Below are 10,782 nucleotides of genomic sequence, written 5' to 3' on the forward strand. Positions count from 1 at the left end.
AGCTGTGAACCTCCGGGCTCACCTGTACCAAAGACGTAGAACATTCTTTGTAACCCGAATGTTTTCTGGATGTTGCCAACTTTTGGATACAAATAATATACCACTGTGTTTTTTTAAACATCTTGGGATAAAACCCAAAGTCCTTATCATGGCCTACAAGGCCCTGTCTGATTTGGCTCCCCTTTCTCTCCAGACCTTATCCCACCACCCCTGCGTCTCCCTGCAGGCAGTCACCTTCTTAGGCCCGGGAAAATGCCGGTCTCCTACTCTTCCCGGCCTTTGTACCTGACTTGGCCAGGAATGATCTCTGTTCCTCTCTTTCACTAAGTTAGTTCTTCTTCACCCTCACTTCCTCTAAAGTAACTCCTTATAGGGAAGCCTTTCTTGGCTGGCAACACACACACACACACACACACACACACACACACACACACACACACACGACTGAATCAGATCGGATTGCTCTTTGATAGCTCTTTTCATAATTGTAATCAAGCAATTAATTGGGTAATGCGTTGTTGTTGTTTTCTTTCTCTCTTGCCAGAATGTATTCATGTTGACCCATAAGACATTATCATTTTTATAAGTCCCCAAAAGTTGAATGTTGGAAATTTTATTTCCACCCAATTCAACTTAATAAATTCTGCGTTTACCTTGCTCGCTGCTTTATCTCCTGTGGTTGGTACTGTGCCTTGCATATAATAAGAGCTCAGTGTATCAGATGCGTGAGTGAAAACTGAATATCATTAATTTAAATTGCTTAAGTACTCACTCAGACATTCCAGTCTCTGATAGCTTTTCCTCAAGTGTTTCTGAGATTCTCCAAGCTTGTCTTACCCGCCCCCGGCCATGCATTCCTAGCCCAGTCCTGATGACTGTCTCCTTCTGCTGTTGCTGGATACTTGCAGTTCTGCCATCACCTCCACTGTACCAAGACTTGGTGGGAAGTAAGCTGGAGATCCAGGCTGCTGGAGATCCAGTGTCTGCTGCCTCCAGACTCTTTCATGAGCGCCAATCTCTGCCAGGGGCTCCGGCTACCAGTGCTTCCCCGTCTGTGCTTTGACAACTCTGCAGTCTGCTTCTAATGGGAAAGGGCACCACTCTCCTCAGCCACATTATTGGGGCCCCACAGCAAGACTGCTTGGGTCTCAAGGAAATCGAGCTTAATGAATGAGAGCAAACCCTCTTCATTTGGCCATGTCAGCCTGTCAGGAAGGGTCCATCAATCAGCCACCATGTCTTACCTGCCTTTAGGTCCTATTGCTGCGTTTGACTTCTAAGGATACATTTGGTAAATTCCTTTTTTTTTGATGAATTACCTCTTATTGGTCCCTAATTCCTTCTTTAACTTTTTTCTTTTCCATTTTAAAAGCAATATAGGTTCATAAAAGTAAATTCAAAGCAGTAGAGAAAAATGTAAGATAGGAAGTACTAGCCTGGGCAACGTGGCGAAACCCTGTCTCTACAAAAAATACAAAAATTAGCTGGGCGTGGTCCTAGCTACTCGGGAGACTGAAGTGGAAGGCTTGCTTGAGCCCAGGAGGTCAAGGCTGCAGTGAGCTGTGATGGCGCCACTGCACTTCAGCCTTGGAGACAGGGGAGACCCTATGTCAAAAAAGAAATAAAAAGAAAGTAAAAGTCCCCTAGTGATAGCCACTATTCACAGCTTCTCATTTGTGTATCTTTCCAGATATTTTCGATTCCACTGTAAGTCCACATGTCATCAGTTTTCTTTAAAAACCTACAAATGGGATAGTATTGCAAGGTTCTTCTGCAATTTACTTTTCTCATTGTTTCTTATATCTTGTTCCATATTAGCACATATAGATCCATCTCGTTTTTTCAATAGATGCAGAGTATTCATTTTACTCAATTGGTCCCCTACTGATGGGCATTTGTTGCCATTATTTTACTGTTATAAACAATGCTTCAGTGAATGCTCTTGTTCACAAATGTTTGCATACTTGTAAATCTGTAGAATAAATTACTGGCAACGAAACTGCTGTCAAAGAGTATCTGTGTGCAAATGTTAATGACAGCAAATTGCCTTCAAGAACGCTGCACCAGGCCAGACGCGGTGGCTCATGCCTGTAATCCCAGCACTTTGGGAGGCCGAGGTGGCTAGATTACGAGGTCAGGAGTTCAAGACCAGCCTGGCCAAGATGGTGAAATCTCATCTCTACTAAAAGTACAAAAAAATTACCCGGGCACGGTGGCAGGCACCTGTAATCCCAGCTACTCGGGAGGCTGGGGCTGCTTGAACCCAGGAGGCAGAGGTTGCAGTGAGCCAAGATCGTGTCACTGCACTCTAACCCGGGCGACAGAGCAAGACTCCGTCTCAAAACAAACAAACAAACAACAACAATAGCAAAAAAAACACTGCACCAAATTATACACATCAAAAGCATGTAATGGTCCCTCACGAGCACTGGGCATTATCACCTGCCCCTTCTTGAGTCTGGACTTCTGTTGGTGCCCTAGTTCCTCTAGATATATCTGAATATATCTGCATTCTAATTGTGAGCATGGTCAATTTGTTTCTTTTTCCTAGAAGACTTCTCAGTTTCCTCCATAGCTATTTGAAACCTGACTGGGTCAAACTAAGATATCATACCAGCCAAATCTTGGCTGTCTTGCTTGTTGAAGGGATTAAATGAAAACCCAAATGCAAACTGGTAGGTCCTTAATAATTAATTCCCTCCCCTTCATTGGGAATTAGGCTGGCTCATGCCATGCAGCACTGACCAGCATCTCAGCCCAAGGCCAGGAGGCAGCCTGGGCCCACATCATGAATTCATTTGCTGTGGTGGAATGAGTCGCTCAGCCCCAGGGGCCATGCAAGGTTGGGTCTTTGAGAAATAACCTGGCATCCACACTAGAGCCAGCTGAATCTCCTGAGGCGGAATTTAGTTCTACCCAAATAAAAAATAATTCCTTATGGCTGCATCCCGTCCCTGCAGTCTTGTACTATCATGCTTTTGATGTGACTTTTCCCCTAGTAGTCAGTTTCCTTTGGGAAATGTCTGACTTAGTCTTTTGTGTCTGACCTGGGGAAAAAGAGCCTGAGAGTCGATTGCTTCTGGCAGGTCAGACATGATGGAAAGAAGCCTCTGTCTAGAGTGACAGTGTGTGGGGGTCCCCTCCTCCCTCTGCGTTGACTCAGGGAAGGAGGAACCTTGGGTGAGGACCTAAAGGTGAAGAACCCGAGGAATGAGAGAGAACAGACTGCCTTGCGCTGGCAGTCCTTTTGGACTCCCAGTCTTTATACTTATTTCAAACCATCACGAATTTGACCTAAGATCCTTCCTCAATCTAGAAAGGAAGAGAATGGAGTCCAGGTTGTTCAGGTTGGTTGGAGAAGGGAGCTCCCTTCCTCTAGGAAAGAAAAGAAAGGAGCTTGACTAGATAGATGCTGGACACCCACTTTCTCCAAGGATTCAGGGAAAACTCATCTGCAGCTTTTCTCAGTAGCTACCAATTAGTCTGCCCCAGACTCCCCCACAGTCTTGCAGGGCCAGAAATACCCTATCCATGCTCCTACCCACCCAGGCCACACCTTGTGGCTGTGAAGTGCAGACATGGTCCAGGGAAGCTGCTCCTGGCACACAAAGAACAAAATTCCCTTTCTCTACTGGACTCTACTCTTTCCCTCAGCTCAGTCACAGTCCAGGTCTCTGAACCCAGCCCAACCCAGTTCTTGACGTTGGCCAGGACTGGCCCAGGTCCTTGGCTGTGCACACACCCACCTGGGCCCTTCCACCAGCCGTGCATCCTCTGTGACCCTGCCTGCTCCTGCTGGGACCTTCACTTCCAGCCCCCGTGCCACCTGCTCCCCAGGCCTCTGTAGGGAAGCCTGCCAGAGTCAAGCTTGATCTCTGTCTTGGGGCCTCAAGGCATTCTCTGCAGCTGATTCTTTGCCTTGACATCTGTCTCCCTCTCCTCTGGCCGTAGGAGGAGGATAGTGTTTGCCCCTCTGGGTCCTGCAGATCTCCCTTGGGCTGCAGCTGTCCTTTGTTGACCTTGAAACCACCTCCTTGAACTATATTCCAGCTTCAGGGACGGCAGCCTCCTTTCTTGATCAACCGTTCCTAGGCCTCTCTTAGGCCTGCCCTTTCTTGCCTTTGGTATGGCACATGCCAATCACCTAGCCCTGACAGGGAACTATTGTCATTAAATCAGGCTTCCTCACCCCTTATTCTCAGTGCTCACCAGCCTAGTTCTGAAATGTATTTGTGGTTGGGATGCTGGACTCATGTTGACCCGTAGCATCTGTGGCAAGAGTATGAATGGTGGCCTACATACTCTATGTCTATATATTTAAAAATTATAAGTCAAGCTAACACATTGCTGAATAAAATGCATTTCATCCTTCTGCATTGACAAATCTACCTTTGTGATGACAAAATAGAAAAATATGTGGGAAGCTGTGGTTTTCAGGACTGAAAGTAAGCAAATTATCAAAGACGACTGCCTTCAATTTTACATATTGTGTTTAAACTTTGTGTTTGGGTCATGTATGATACATGATTATCACAAAAAATATAAAATATTTGAATTTCATCATATAAATTACTATCATCCATAATGTGATTTTTTTTACTATTTCTTCAAGCCATATTTATATTCATGCAGTATTTCTTATTTTTTCAAAATCTTCAATGATGGTCTATTAATTTAAAAAACAGAAATTCACTGTTGTATAATGACAGTTTGTTGTTAAACTTGTTCAAATTTCTCTTCAATCAATTAATACCTTAATCTGTAACAGTCAAAAAATAGTCTCTGTAGAAATTAGTTTTGAGACTATTTGACTGTGAACTCAGTCACTGTCTTGCAAACATTTTCCTTTCATTGTCCTAATTGCCTTATATTTCATTGAAATTTCACTTTGGTTGTATATTTCATATGCAGTTTTCTTCCAAACTAGAAAAACCATGTTCTGATACCTACAGAAATATTTTTTAATTTTAAAAGTAAAGTAGTTAAACTTAGTTGTCTAAGTCTGTTTGTGTTGCTATAAAGGAATATCTGAGACTGAGTGATTTATAAAGAAAAAAGGCTTATTTGGGTTATGATTCTGCTGCCTACAAGGTTCAAGATAGGGCATCTGGTGAAAGCCTCAGGCTGCTTCCACTTATGGCGGCAGGTGAAGGGGAGCTGGCTGTGCAGATATCCCATGGTGAGAGGAGAAGCAAGAGAGAGAAGCAGGGAGGTGCCAGGCTCATTGTAACGAGCAGTTGCAGGAGCTAACAGAGTGAGAACTCACTCGTAATTGCAAGGTCAGCACCAAGCCTTTCATGAAGGATTTGCCCCCGTGATCCAGATACCTTCCATTAGGCCCCACCTCCAACACTGGGGATCAAATTACAACAGGAGGCTTAGGGGACAAACATCCAAATGACAGCATTAGTCAATTGTTTACATAAGCTTTTACTAACATTTTAAATAGCAAACAATAGTGCAAATCAACTAACAATAATACATCTCTAAAATTAATATGTTTTTCCATCAAAGACCATAATTTGTTATTTGAGAATGTCGGTTGTCTCATTTAACTTTTTCAGTACATCTCATATCTTAAATACATTCAATTTAATTTATTTAGCAGCATTTAGTTGGGATTGCCATAATGTGTCTGAGAGTAGTTCCGAGGTCAGATTTGATGTGTTTCATCAATATGTTCCATCTTTGGGTATATCCAGAAAATATTGTGTATAATCTGGATTACACCCCAAAATGTCATTGATATTAGCACAGTTGAAACTATGTCTTCATGGCCAAAGAATACTTCTAGAATTTTGGCCGGAATTTTGCCCGGCATACCTTTCTTTGTTCGTCACATTAGCATCATGACTGTAGGCTTGTCATTGGCAATCCTTTAAATCATTGCTGACAATTGAAAGCTGGGGTTTTTTTTTCAGTTCCTCATTCAAATCATACTTGTACTTTGAGATTCTGATTTGTATAGGAGGTAGCACCCTAACACTGCACTCTTGTTTGCAATAATGAGAAAAAGCCAAATAAATGACAAAAATCCTATGTTTAAGATGCTGGAGAGCTGTGGAAGCAACAATGACTAGAATTGGAATTCAGACAGGGAGTATCCCTTCTGAGTTGAGCTGATGGTCGTGGGATGTTTTCTTCCTGGGAACATTTGCTTGTTCTGTGTATGAACTGAGTATTGGGCTTAATTCGTACAGAGGGCTTCTACAATTGCAATACTTTTGGTAGTTAAGTGGGGCTGTTGCGAAAAGTTGGGGTCTCAAAAAACACAACTTGCTGGGCATGGTGGTTCATGCCTGTAATTCCAGCACTTTGAGAGGCCGAGGCAGGCAGATCAATTGATGTCAAGAGTTCAAGACCAGCCTGGGCAACATGGCGAAACCCCATCTCTACTAAAAATACAAAAATTAGCCAGACATGGTGGCACATGCCTGTAATCCCAGCTACTTGGGATGCTGAGGCAGGAGAACTGCTTGAACCTGGGAGGCGGAGGTTGCAGTGAGCCGAGATCGCACCATTATACTCCAGCCTGGGAGACGAGAGCGAAACTCCATCTCAAACAACAACAACAACAACGACAACAACAACACAGCTGGTTGTAGCCGTATGACATTTTCCAGGTCCTGAGATTGAATGTGGAAGGCTGGGAAGCTAGGTTGAGGGCTTCTAAAAGCCGGGGTGATATCCCCACTAATCTTGAAATGCTTAGAACACAAAGTCCCACTAGAGGAATGAGGCCTGATACAAAAACATGATGGTATCCCCTTCAAAAAATTAGCCAGTTTATAGCTCCGAGGGTGAAGAGGAGTTTGGGAAAAAGGCTAAAGTGCTAAGCTCAGAACCTTCCAAGGGAATCTCCTGTGTCTAACAGGGCTGAGGAGACAGAGAGCCACAAGACTTTTAATCAAAAGCCTAGGAAGCCCTCACATGAAAACAGGAATGCATTGCAGGTGGACTGCATCTATCTATCTATCTATCTATCTATCTATCTATCTATCTATCTATCTATCTATCTTTTTTTGAGACAGAGTCTCATTCTGTTGCCCAGGTTGGAATGGAATGCAGTGGTGTGATCTTGACTCTGCAACCTCTGTCTCCCGGGTTTAAGCAATTCAAGCAGTTCTCCTGCCTCAGCCTCTCGAGTTGGGACTGCAGGCGTGCGCCACCATGCCTGGCTAATTTTTGTATTTTTTGTAGAGACAGTGCTTCACCATGTTGGCCAGGCTGGTCTCGAACTCCTGACTTCAAGATATCCTCCCACCTCGGCCTCCCAAAGTGCTGGGATTACAGGCGTGAGCCACCACGCCTAGCTATGGACTGCATCATATTAAAACTGCAGCCCAGCTCTGCCTCAGTTAACTCCTGATTGGATTGAGGTGATCAGTCCCTCATCCTATCTGCCTAACAGAGGAAAGGTGGAACTTGGTGGGAGATACCATGCAGAACCTCTACAGGTCTTTCATATACGGGTCTCTGCAGCTCTTTTTAAATAAAAAGCCACTAGATATCCAAAGAAGCAGGAAAATGTGGCTGATAATCAAGAGAATAGAGAGACAATAGAAACAGACCCATAAATGATCCAGATGTTGAAGTAATAAGACAAGGACTTTAAGTAACTGTAATTAAATAATTATAGGCTGGGCGTGGTGGCTCACACCTATAATCCCAGCACTTTAGGAGGCCAAGGTGGGAGGATCACTTGAACCCAGGAGTTTGAGACCAGCCTGGGCGATATGGTGAGATCCCTGTCTCTATGAAAAACATCTAAAAATTAGCTGGGTGTGGTGGTGGTGCATGCCTGTGGTCCCAGCCACTCAGGAAGCTGAGGTGGGAGGATCACTTGAGCTGTGGTTGCACCACGGCACTCCAGCCTGGGCAACAGAGAGAGACAGTCTCCAAAAAAAAAAAAAAAAAAAAAAAACCCAAACTATTTAAAAAAAAACCCAAACTATAATTAAATAATTATAATAATGTAATGATATAATGATAATTAAAGTGATTTTAAAATAGAGGAAAATATTAACAAATGAGTGAAAAATGGATATTTTTTAACAATTGGAATTCATAAAAAGGAATAAAATTATTGATTTGACAACTATAGATAACATTAGCAGGATGTGGGATTCTTTTACAGTAGAATAACAGCTAATAAACAGAATTCGATATTGTATAATTTCTCTCAGTCCAAACCCTATAAAGTACAACAAATTAATTGACCTCTTGCCAGAAGCAAATCTATCAATAAACATTAGTAATTTATGTTACATGGTAAAATTTCACCAGAGATATCTGGGAAGAAGGAATCACTTAGCATTTCAACACTGATGGAAACAAAGTAAGAAAAGTCTGCTATCAAGTATTTTACTGGCTTCAGCCATTCAGGAGGATGAGTGTTCCAGGTCCTCCTGACATCCTGTAAGCTGCCAGGGCTTTTATCCTGGGGCATTAGAGGAAGTTAGAGGTGGGGTAGGTTACCCTTGAACACTCTAAGTACAGCAGCAGTTTTCGGAGGCAAGGGGGAATCACAGGAGAAAACTGTCTTTGTAAAAATGTCAGCTGAGAAAAAATTAGATATCATTTTGGTTTGAAAGAAAATGGAAAGTCTAATATTCCAATTAATTAAAATCATTTTGCTTGGATTGTCAAATTCTGCTTGGAAATTAAGGCATGATGAAAGCCTGGAATACAGATGGGAAAAAGCATGGGATCTGGAGTTAGAGAGACCTAGGATAAAATCTCAGCTCCATCATGCTCCAACTATAGACTCTTAGCAAAATGTTGCCCTTCCACATGCCCAGTTTTTCCCAGGTGTAAAGGAGGAGGCAGCGTCCATAAGACATTTCATATAGTGCTTGGATATATCAGGGGTCAATTGGTAGTGGTGATAATTCTTACAAATGGGATGCAACTGATATTTGGAGATAAAATACTCATTATTTTGAGTTTTTTTTTTAACCTCCAGTTAAAAAATGGAGGTTATGGAATGCTGGAATTTTTTTTTTTTTTTTTTTTTTTTGTCTCGCTCTGTTGCCCAGGCCAGAGCGCAGTGGTGTGTGTGATCATGGCTCACTGCAGCCTTGACCTCCTGGGCTCAAGCAATCCTCCCACCTCAGCCTCCCAAGTAAGATTTTGTTTTTAATTGGGCTTTGTTTGAGCAGATTTGCTTCTATGGTGCTGTATAAATAAAATACAATATAATTGAATATGAAATGTGGCATCTAAACACTTGTCACGTGCTCTGAACAGACTCTGAAACTGTACATCTACTTCTGAATATTGAAATGGAAATTTTAATATGTGAAAATGTATTTACATTTATGCATTTTTTTCCAAAGTAAAACAGAGAAGATGGAATGTAACAATGAGCAGAAACTAATTAGCAGCACAAATGTCAGAAGTGGAGACGTTTGAAATTCTGTGCTATAATTTATCTTCTGCATTGTGAATTTTAACTAAAACAAGAGGCTGTGCTGAAAAAATAGATTCCTCTGGCTAATTCAGAGGAATGACCATTCTGAAAAGCCTGCTGTTATCACAAGGTGGGACAAACTTGAGCAAATGGGAACAGCAGCTTATACCCCCTGCTAAAAGAAATGCTTACAGATTTCCACTGCAAATGGAACAGAGAATGGTGTTTGCCAGAAGGGTCCCCTTCTAACACTACTTCTTAGCAAAGACTGTGATTGGCAATGACTGGTCAGAGTTGGGCTTCCAAACTGAGCCTACAGCCCAACTCTGATTAAACTCCCCAGGTATCACCATTTGCCAAGAAAACAAAAAATAAGACTGAGTTTCTCCTTTTTCCAAAAAAAAAAAAAAAAAAAGGACCAAATGGACATTTCGAACTAAAAAGTACAATATCTGAAATTAGGAATTCCTTGAATGGACTTAAGAGATGACTCAATGTAGATAATAATAAAATTAGCCAACTTGAAGACGGGTCATTAGAAAATATCCAAACAGAATGTAAAGAGAATTAAGAATAAATTTATTTGTTTGTTTATTTTATATTTATTGATTTAATTTATTGAGACAGGGTCTCACTCTGGTCCCCTAGATGGAGTGCAGTGGTGCGATCACAGCTCACTGCAGCTTTGACCTCCTGGCTCAGGCGATCCTCCCACTTCAGCCTCCTGTGCAGCTGGGACTACAGGTGTGAGCTACCATGCCCAGCTAATTTCTTTTTTTAACTTTTATTTTAGGTTTGGGGGTACATGTGAAGGTTTGTTATATAGGTAAACTCATGTCACGGGAGTTTGTTGTACAGATTATTTCATCATTCAGGTATTAAGCCTAGTACCCAATACTGGCTAATTGTTTGTATAGATGAGTTTGGCCATGTTGTTCAGGCTGGTCTCCAACTCCTGGCCTCAAGTGATCTGCCTGCTGTGGCCTCCCAAAGTGCTGGGATTACAGGCGTAAGCCACCATGCCAAGCCAAGCATTATTATTATTATTATTTTTAAAAGAATAGGTCATAAAAGACATGTGGGATCAATCAAAATGCCATTATGCTTGTAAATGTAGTGCCAGAAGAGAAGAGAGATGGGGCAGACGGCATATTTAAAGAAATGAAAGCCAAGAACTTTTCAAAACTGATAAAAGGCATTGCTATGGTTTAATATGATTTGTCTCCCAAAATGTATGTATTGAAGACCTAGTTCCCAGTGTAACAGTGTTGAGAAGTGGTGGGACCTTTAAGAGGTGTTTTGGTCCTGGGGACTCTGCAGCTCTCTCAGGACTGGATCCATTACCATGAGAGTGGCTTGTTTGTTGTTTT

Source organism: Gorilla gorilla, chromosome 1 (assembly GCF_029281585.2).
Source record: "Gorilla gorilla gorilla isolate KB3781 chromosome 1, NHGRI_mGorGor1-v2.1_pri, whole genome shotgun sequence".
NCBI classification, from domain to species: domain Eukaryota; kingdom Metazoa; phylum Chordata; class Mammalia; order Primates; family Hominidae; genus Gorilla; species Gorilla gorilla.